Source organism: Macrotis lagotis, chromosome 7, assembly GCF_037893015.1.
Source record: "Macrotis lagotis isolate mMagLag1 chromosome 7, bilby.v1.9.chrom.fasta, whole genome shotgun sequence".
Taxonomy (NCBI): domain Eukaryota; kingdom Metazoa; phylum Chordata; class Mammalia; order Peramelemorphia; family Peramelidae; genus Macrotis; species Macrotis lagotis.
In genome coordinates this window covers 121,676,467-121,685,453 of record NC_133664.1, presented here as the reverse complement: position 1 = coordinate 121,685,453, position 8,987 = coordinate 121,676,467, and the positions used below count along the sequence as shown (strand labels likewise).

At 42.1% G+C, this 8,987-nt stretch overlaps 1 protein-coding gene across 2 annotated transcripts in view; it reads left to right on the top strand.

Moving 5' to 3' along the window:
• The first annotated feature begins 4,892 nt into the window (after window positions 1–4,892).
• Window positions 4,893–8,987, top strand: part of CALU (calumenin) — a 30,179-nt gene continuing 26,084 nt past the window's right edge. The window contains exon 1 of one of the 2 annotated variants that reach the window (XM_074193753.1): window positions 4,893–5,059. The gene's annotated coding sequence lies outside the window, so the exon portion shown is untranslated. The remainder of the gene's footprint in view (window positions 5,060–8,987) is intronic. The other variant, XM_074193752.1, reaches the window with a different exon arrangement.

Below are 8,987 nucleotides of genomic sequence, written 5' to 3'. Positions count from 1 at the left end.
AATAATTACCTAGCTGTGGCCTTGAGCAAGTCACTTAACCCAATTTGCCTTGCAAAAAAACTAAAAAAAAAAAGAGATCTAAAGATTAGAGGAAACAAGAAGATAGAAAGGGTAGGAGAATGGGAAAGAAGGAAGCCAGCTAAACTTATTTTCTAATTAATTACATTTAAATTGTCATACATATTCAATTGCTATAACAATTACTGAATCATCCTTATCAGGATTCTTTATCCACTTCTTTTTGGTCAATTCCATTTTTATTCTGTACTTAACAAACATAAAATAAAATGAGCATTTCTATATACATAATAGAACAGAAAAAAAAGAGGACATAAAACTACAGATCTCTTATTATGTACAACTTTCTTTTCAAGTAAATGATAAATTTAAGTTGTAGATTTCAAAGTTGTCCTGTTTGTCTGTGGTTCCTTCTGACCTTCCTTATGTTCTCTTTTCTACATTTCTTTTTTTTTTAAAAAAAAAGATGCCTTGATGACTTCTTTTTTGTTATTTTATACTTTATCTTCCCAGGTATCTCCTCCCACACAGGAAAAAAAAAGAAAACTCTAATAAGCCTTAGGAACAAATATTCTTAGTTTTGTTTAAAACAAATGGACATTTAAAATAAAACTGGTGAGGATAAAGAAGACAGAGAATAGGAGAAATTAAGAGGGAAATACCTAGGGAAGAGGTAAGGGGTGGGGGGAATAGAGAAAAAGGGAGAAGAAAATTGCCAAATTTCTCCTCCTGGGGAGAGAATCATTATATTTTTAGTCTCCCCAGGTTTATAACGTTGACATTCCCCAGATCTCTTCATTCTCTCTTACTCCACAGTCAATTACAGTTGTCAAATATTGTTTCCATCTCCACAATGTCCCTTCTCCAATTGAATCCCTTCTTTGCCTCTTGGGCTGATTCAAGTTTTCATTGCCTCTCACTTGGATTATTTGGATGACTTCTTTGATATCTCTGCATCTCTCTGCCCACTTCAGTTCACCCTCTCCAGTGCTGCCAAAGTCATTTTCCTTAAGCACAGATAAGATTATGCTGTTTGCCCTCCTCAGTCAGCTCCAGTGACTTCCTATCAGTTCCAGAATCAAATATAAATTCTTCTCTTTAGCTTTGCAAACACTTCACAATTTGACCCCAACCCTTTTTTGTATATTGCTCCCCCTTCCTCCCCTCTGCAATATGATCCAACTGGCCTTTTCTCTGTTCCCCATATAAGGACGGTCTCACTTCTTTGTCTTTGTACTGGCTTCAAACCTAGATTGCATGCATCCTCACCTCCACCTTAAAGAATCCCTCCTTTCATTAGAAACAGCATAATTACCACCTTATTAGAGAAACCTATTTTGTTCTTCTCTACTGCTAATAGCCCTCCTCCACCCCACCTGAGTTTATAATTATTTTCATATTTATATTGTATAGACTTATCCATTTCCTTATTGGTTTTTTTCCCATCAGAATATACATTCCTTATGAATTGGAACAGTAGGTGCTTAGTAAAAACTTGATTGACTGAAGTCACTCTGCTAGAAAAACTGTAGTCACAGCATCACAGATGCAAGACTGAAAGGGACCTTGGAAAACCTCGTTTTAAAAGATGAGGCATTGGAAAGAGAAGTGGCCGAGCTGAGACTTGTACCAGCTTCTTTTAGTCCAATACTCATTCTAGGGCAACACATTCCATCAATGCAAACAAATACAGTAGCACTAAACTCTGGATGAGTGGTTATGAGCATACCTGGGAGAGGACTGTCTTCAAGATGTGACACAGGACAAGAAAAGGGGGCATTATTTTGGGGAGTTCAAGCTTAGCTACCCAGAGGACACCCAGTTTTTGAGGCAATTGATAGAAGCTGGAGTGTTATAACAAGCCATCAATGAACCTTCATGAGGACCGAGAAAGTAGTAGGCCCCTAATTCAAGGCTATGAAGTACACTCTAAAGATTTTGCACACTTGGGCCAAGAAAAAAATCTGAAGTTCGTACTAACAGGTTCTACTGGGACGAGTTGGATGTAAGAAGTACTGCATACTGACTTCTTTGCATAGTCATTTAAGGTTGTCCATATTTTGGTATCATCCACCCTTTCCAGCTTTTATTTCATGTTGTTCCCTTCCACATATTCAATGCTCTAGTATACCTGCATTATTTGCCCATCCCTGTAAAAACCATATTTTATTATTTTTAAATAGAATTTTGCTGATATCTTTTATTTTTACATCCCTAAAATTTTTCCCAGTATCTCCCTTCCCTTTCCTAAAGAGCCATTCCATATAATATTATATAATGTTTTAAATGGAGAAAAAAGCAAGCATTCTAATTTTTGAAACTCTAAGCTCTTATTTCCTATTCTTACCATCCTTGAAAGTGTAACTCAAATGCCAACTTCTTCAGGAAGTCTACCCTGATTCTCCCAGGTAAAAATTCCTACCTTGAACTTTACAAACTAATCTGCTTAGGCATTCTATGCAAATATTATTGTGCAATTTGTGTATTATACACATACTTAGCTTATTCTGAGTTCCTTTAGGGAAGCAATCCCATCCTTAATTAAAATGTTTTCTTTTCTAAAGGCAGCACAGCACTCTAATCACAGTGGATATTTAATAAATACTAATGGAAATAAATTGTCTATTAAATTCCTTCAAGGTTTCATTCAAGTTCTCCCTTTTTCTGAAGTCTTCTTTGATGATTCAGTAGAATTATAGTTTTATTATTCTGAATTCTTGGATTTTCTGTCTGTATCACTCATCGTTGCATTTAATCATGAGAGCTTGTGGGGGGTGGGGGAGGAATAGAAGACTGTCTTGTCAAAGTTGAACATCTGGAAGCACTTTTAAAATATGATGTGGACTCCCAACTTAAAAAAAATACATATTCAAGCCCTGGGGTGTGGTCTGTCTGTTTTCTCTTAGTTTTAACTTGTTCTTCCTTTCTTCATTCAGAGTTCTTCTCAATCAGGTTCAAATGATTTGGAAGGGCAACCATGCTTCTACCTTCTCCTTTTGTCCCTGATATTAACTGCCCACTATTTTCTTAGGTTTTCTCTATAATTATTTATTGCTACTATAGGGAAAGAGTATGAGAAAAACAAAAGGGAAATTTACCTTACCAAATTTCCAACTTTGCTCCTATTTTGGAGTCTGGGGGAAGAAAATGTAAATATGTACATTGCACCCCATTGGGGTGTTTTTTTTTTTCTGGTGGTTTTTAATTGCTACTAACTCCAGGGATTTAAAACAAAAAAGGCAAGTTACAAAGATTTATTAAAAGATTAAAACATGCTCCTTGTATTCAGTAGAGGTATCAGGCAGCTATTTATTTTGCTTTTGTCCTACTTCTAGTCAGTCAGGACTGTCAATATGGAATTCTCTTGAGTTTCCCCCTTGACTGACATGAGTTCAAAGTCCCCCTGACCCCCCCAAAATCATAATCTCATTGCATTGATGATCTCTGAATTTAGCTAGCCTGGTCTACTCTTCCCAGATCTGAACAAAACTTCCAAAACTTGCCCTCTGCTGACGTCATTTTTGAGAATCCAGCCAGCTTCATCCCCGTAGCCTCAAATGACATGTCAGCAGAGAACTTGATGCACTACCTTGGATTAACTTTTAAACCTTTTCACCTATCTTGTCCCAATTAAATGGTAAACTCCTGTGAACTAACAATCCGAAGATATATCAGTCAACAGGCACTTTTTAGAATCCTAAAACCTCAAAACTGTAAGAATCTCAGGGGTTACCTAATCTGTCCTTGAACAGGAATGTCCTTCACAACATCCCAGGTTGGGGAAAGGGGTCAACCAGCCTTTGTACCAAAGCTGCCACGATAGAAAGGGTTGCATCTATCTCCCCATTCCCCCCCTCCTTTTTTTTGTGGCTGGTGGGCCAAGTATTTTTTTAAAAGAAGATTTTGAGTTTTATAATTTCCCCCCATTCTTGCTTCCCTCCCCCCAGCCCCCACAGAAGGCATTCTGTTAGTGTTTACATTGGTTCCACGGTATACATCGATCTCAGTTGAATGTGATGACAGAGAAATCATATCCTTAAGGAAGAAAAATAAAGTGAGATAGTAAAATTACATAATATAACGGTTTTTTCCCCCTTATTTGATGGTAATAGTCTTTGGTCCATAATTCTTTCTCTGGATACAGATGGTATTCTCCATTGCCCCAAATTGTCCCTGGTTGTTGCACTGAAGGGATGAGTGAGTCCTTCAGGGTTGATCATCACCCCCACTGGGCCAAGTATTGAATCGACAACCGAATTTAAGAGAAACAAATCAAAATAAATATGCTTCACGGGCCTCTCAGATCTTGGCTATGCTATTGAGGCCAGAGTTTGAAGCAAAGCGAAGACTCTAAGATGCGGGGCGGGAGGACCTGAGTTCGAGTTCACCCCTGCCCCGGAATAGTTGTGTTTCCCCGAGTTCCAAGCCTCAGTGTGATCATCTGTAAAATGAGGGGCATGAAGAGTGTCCGGAGCTGGTGCTGGAGGCAGGTCCGGCCTCGGACACTCGGGGTGCGCGCTCCCGGGCAGGTCACTCAGCCCGCTCGCCTCGGTTTCCCCACCTGCAAGATGGGCCTGGGGAGGAAGCGGCTGACCGCCCCAAAGGGCTCCCAAGGCCGGCCACGCGGGACGAGGTGCGGGCGCGGGGCCGTCGGCGGTGGGCAGAGGGGGCTCCGGGGCCAGGCACGCGCGGCCCCCCGCGGGCAGCAACGGCCTCCAGAGGCGTCGGTTGGGCGGGAAGCGGGTCCACGCCACTCCGCGGGCTCGTGGGGACGTGGCGCTTTCCAGCCAATCGGGGCTGCGCGTCCGTCGGGCCAATGGCCGCGCGAGGAGGCCGGGCGGCGGGGGCGGGCTCTCCGAGGATTGGTCCGGACCCAGCCGGTCCCGCGGGCGGGGGCGGCGCGCGCGCCCACTTCCGGTTGGGTGGTGCGTGCGCGCGTGAGGCGAACCGGTCCGAGTGCGGCGGCGGCGGCCCCGGTAACCGACGGCCCGTCCGAGGCGCCCCTGCCCCTCCCGCGGCCTCGCCAGCCCCCGCCGGCCTGGTAAGCCTGCCCCGACCCCCTGCCGGCCCGCCGGGACCCCTGGCCCTGCAGGGCCCGGGGCCGCCCCCTGCCCTCGCCCCGAGGCCGGGTCAGAGGGGGCGGCCGGGAGGCCCCGATCCGGGTCCTTGGGGAGGGCGGGAAGAGAGAAGCGCCCGGGCGGCCGGGGCGGCGAGCCGAGGCCCGGGCACGGGGGCCGCCACAGGTGGCGGAGCCAGAGAGCGAAGGATGCGGCCGGAGCCGCGCCCCGGCAAGTCCGGAGGATCGTCCGGCAGCGAGCGGCCCGGGGCGCGGGCAGGGAGAAGTGTGTGCCCCGCGTGTGCGTGTGCCCCGTGTGTGTGCGTGTGCCCCGCGTGTGCGTGTGCCCCGTGTGTGCGCGCGTGTGCAGGTTGGGGCGAGCAACCACACGGCCCACACACTGCCGGACACACGGGCTTATGGCCCCCGAGTTGGGATGTTGGCACAGATAGAACGGAGAAAACCAGCGTATGTAAACAGTAATGTCCGCAAAACTAGACTTGAGGGAGGCTTCGAGGCTCAGAGAAGATGATGTGTGGAAAAGGATTCCTTCTCTCCCTCCTCCCCCCATTTCATTGACTTCGGGAACCTCCTTCCCCGCGCCCCACCCCGGGAATCCCTTATGCGTTACAGCGGCTTTTCGGAATAGTCTGGGATTAAATGACTCGCTCTGAGTCAGGAACTCAGTGACTAAATCTAGACTTGAACCCCATCGTTTTTAAGTTTCATGATGTTCTTAATTACCTTACTCACTTTTCCTCCGGAGCCTGCCCCTTACCTCCTTACAATGAGATCCCCATTTCTGTCCAAAATCTCTTTGCTGAGAGGAAAAAGTTTTAAACTATCTGTTGTTCTGAATCAAGTTAAGGTTGTCAACCTAGTCTGGACACAAGTTTTTGCTACTTAATTTCACTTATCCTCTCACCGCATATATTCATACATATTCTGGTGAATTCCTCTTTAAATTTAAAGAAAGAATGGTGCAACACACAGGTAGAGACAATAAATGACTTACCCATATAGTCACACCATTTTACTGTAAGCCTCCGTAGTGATGGTAAAGATGATTTATGACTACTAAGGCCCCTCTACATCAGAATTTTTTTTAGGTTTTTTTTTTTTTGCAAGGCAATGGGGTTAAGTGGCTTGCCCAAGGCCACACAGCTAGGTCATTATTAAGTGTCTGAGGCCTGATTTGAACTCAGGTACTCCTGACTCCAGGGCCGGTGCTCTATCCACTACACCACCTAGCCACCCCTACATCAGAATATTTCCAGGTGAAATTGTTTAGAATGTATTTGTATGTGAATGGAAATGAGTTTGAACTTCAAACAACAGTATTAGAACCAATAAGATATTTTTGCTGAATATCAGCAGTCTTCATTAGAATTTTCCTAAGGTTCTCATCGAGTAGTAATAATATGATTAGGAAAACTAAAAGCATAATTGCTCAAAGTTTCTCAAGACAGTATTTTTGCATGTTGTTTGGGTATGCTTACATAGGCTGCTAAAACAGATTTTTTTTTAAGGTTTTTGTAAGGCAATGGGGTTAAGTGGCTTGCCCAAGGCCACACAGCTAGGTCATTATTAAGTGTCTGAGGCTGGATTTGAACTCAGGTATTCCTGACTCCAGGGCCGGTGCTCTATCCACTGCACCACCTAGCCACCCCAAAACAGATTTCTTGACAGGTTTGAAGGTAACGTTTAATTATTAATAAATAATGCTAGTGGTTTTTCACTCATTAGTAATCAAATATTTATTGAGAGCCTCATATACAAAATGGTATATATAATAACTCAGTGCAGTACAGTTTATAGTGGATTTTCCTTACAACAGCTCAGTGCTGTAGGTAGTACAAATATTCCTATTTGGTGGGGACTTCTTGTATGGAAACTTTAGATATATACACCTTTAGCTTGAAAAAATTGCCTGAAGTCATAGTTTATAGTCAGCCCCTAAATATAGCTCCTTTTCCAGTGCACCACTTCCTATATATCATAATCATAAATACATGGAAAGAGTTGATAGATTGCCAGGGGAAAACAGAGGAATAGTAGTAAAAAAAATGTTTTCCAGGCTCCTAATTTCCTGGATTATTTTTGTGTAGATAATAAATGTTTAGTGCTGTATATTAATGTGAACACTTAATAGTAAATAGTGATGGCTGTGAAGCTTATGTCCTTCACTTAGAACAGCTGAAATAACATATTGATCTATTTGGCTTTGGATCCTAGCCAAGTCAAAGGAGAGTCCTACTGGAAAATAGTGGGTATCTCTTCATATGCAATCTTATAGGAGATAAGGCATATGGGTCTATACATAACTACAGCATTAGGTAATGACAGTAAATTCTGAGAGTTTAGATAGAGGCCAGATTATTTTGAATTGATCACAGCAAGCTTCATGGACAGCTTAATATTTAAAATACCCTTCAATCAGGTTTCTAAAATTCTTAGACAAATATTATCATTTAAAATTAAAATATGGAGAACTAAAATGTTGATTATCGAGGTCACAAGGTGAGCCTAAGTCATTATTTCCTACCTCTTTAGTATTTTTGTTTGGCTATTTCTGTAATGTAAAGTTACACCTGTTTAGCTGATATAGGAAAAATAATATATTTTCTAGAACTTATTTTTATTTGATTTTGTACATTTTATTTCAGAGTACTAATGATTTCAGGGTCATTTTTTTTTCAGTCTTCACTGTTCTGTTAATGTTTTACACTCTTAGATCCTATTAGTTATGTATGTTCTTGATCATAAAGAGTATATATGAAGTTAAAGCAAGTGGATAATGGATCTTAACTTTTTTTAGTGTTATTTGGAACCTTTTAACACTGATAAAAATTTGTGGATCACTTCTTAGAATGTTTTTAAATGCATAAAATGCGTAGGGACTATAAAGAAAACTAATTATATTGAAATAGTCAACAAATTTTTTTTTTTTTTTTTGCAAGGCAGTGGGGTTAAGTGGCTTGCCCAAGGCCACACAGCTAGGTAATTACTAAGTGTGTGAGGCTGGATTTGAACTCAGGTACTCCTGACTCCAGGGCCAATGCTCTATCACTGCACCACCTAGCCCCCCCCCAAATTATTTTTTAAAAAGCTGGCAGACCCCAGATTAGAACCCCTGATAGTAGACAGACAAGACTACTTAAGAAATAACTAAAATAACTCAAAACACATGGTGGATCAGAGGCATCTTTGTGTCAATGAAAAAGCATTTATTGAACACTTACTATATACAGAACACAGTGTTAAACACTAGGGATGCAAATAGAAAAACAATCCTTACTCCTAAGAGATTAATTCTTACAGGGAGAGATAACACTTATGGGAAGTTTCAGCTGAAGGGCAGATGAAAAGGCATGGTGTTGTTCACTGTACTGTGGCAAGGCAGATAGTGATATATTTTCTTTACTGTCATTTCTATTATTTATGCCAAATCTATTTCTACTGTACTCAGTGCTCTTGAGTTGGTTGATAATTGGTATGGATGGTGACAAGGATAGAAGGCTTTGCAGAATTTGTTTCACCTGGATGATGATTTCTAGGTTGGTCTGGTAACAGGACCAGTATTGGCTCTAACTCCAAAACTGAGGGTTGTGTTACAATGAAATGAGGCACCTTAATGGCTTGAAATATTAAAATAAGTTTATCCCAAACACAGCAAAGATGCAGCAAGTGGCACTTAGTTTTGTTTGGACTCTCTTGTTGATTGGAGGGAAAATAAGGGAGAAATTAAGGATTTATTAAGTCCCTACCATGTTCTAGGTTATGTGTTAAGCACTTTACAAATATTACCTCATTTAGTGCTCAGCACCTTGCAAAGTAGGTGCTATACTGCCTGATGGTGGTGATTGTGGTGTTTAGCAGTGACTTTACTTGGCACCTTGTCGCTTTGGCTAGG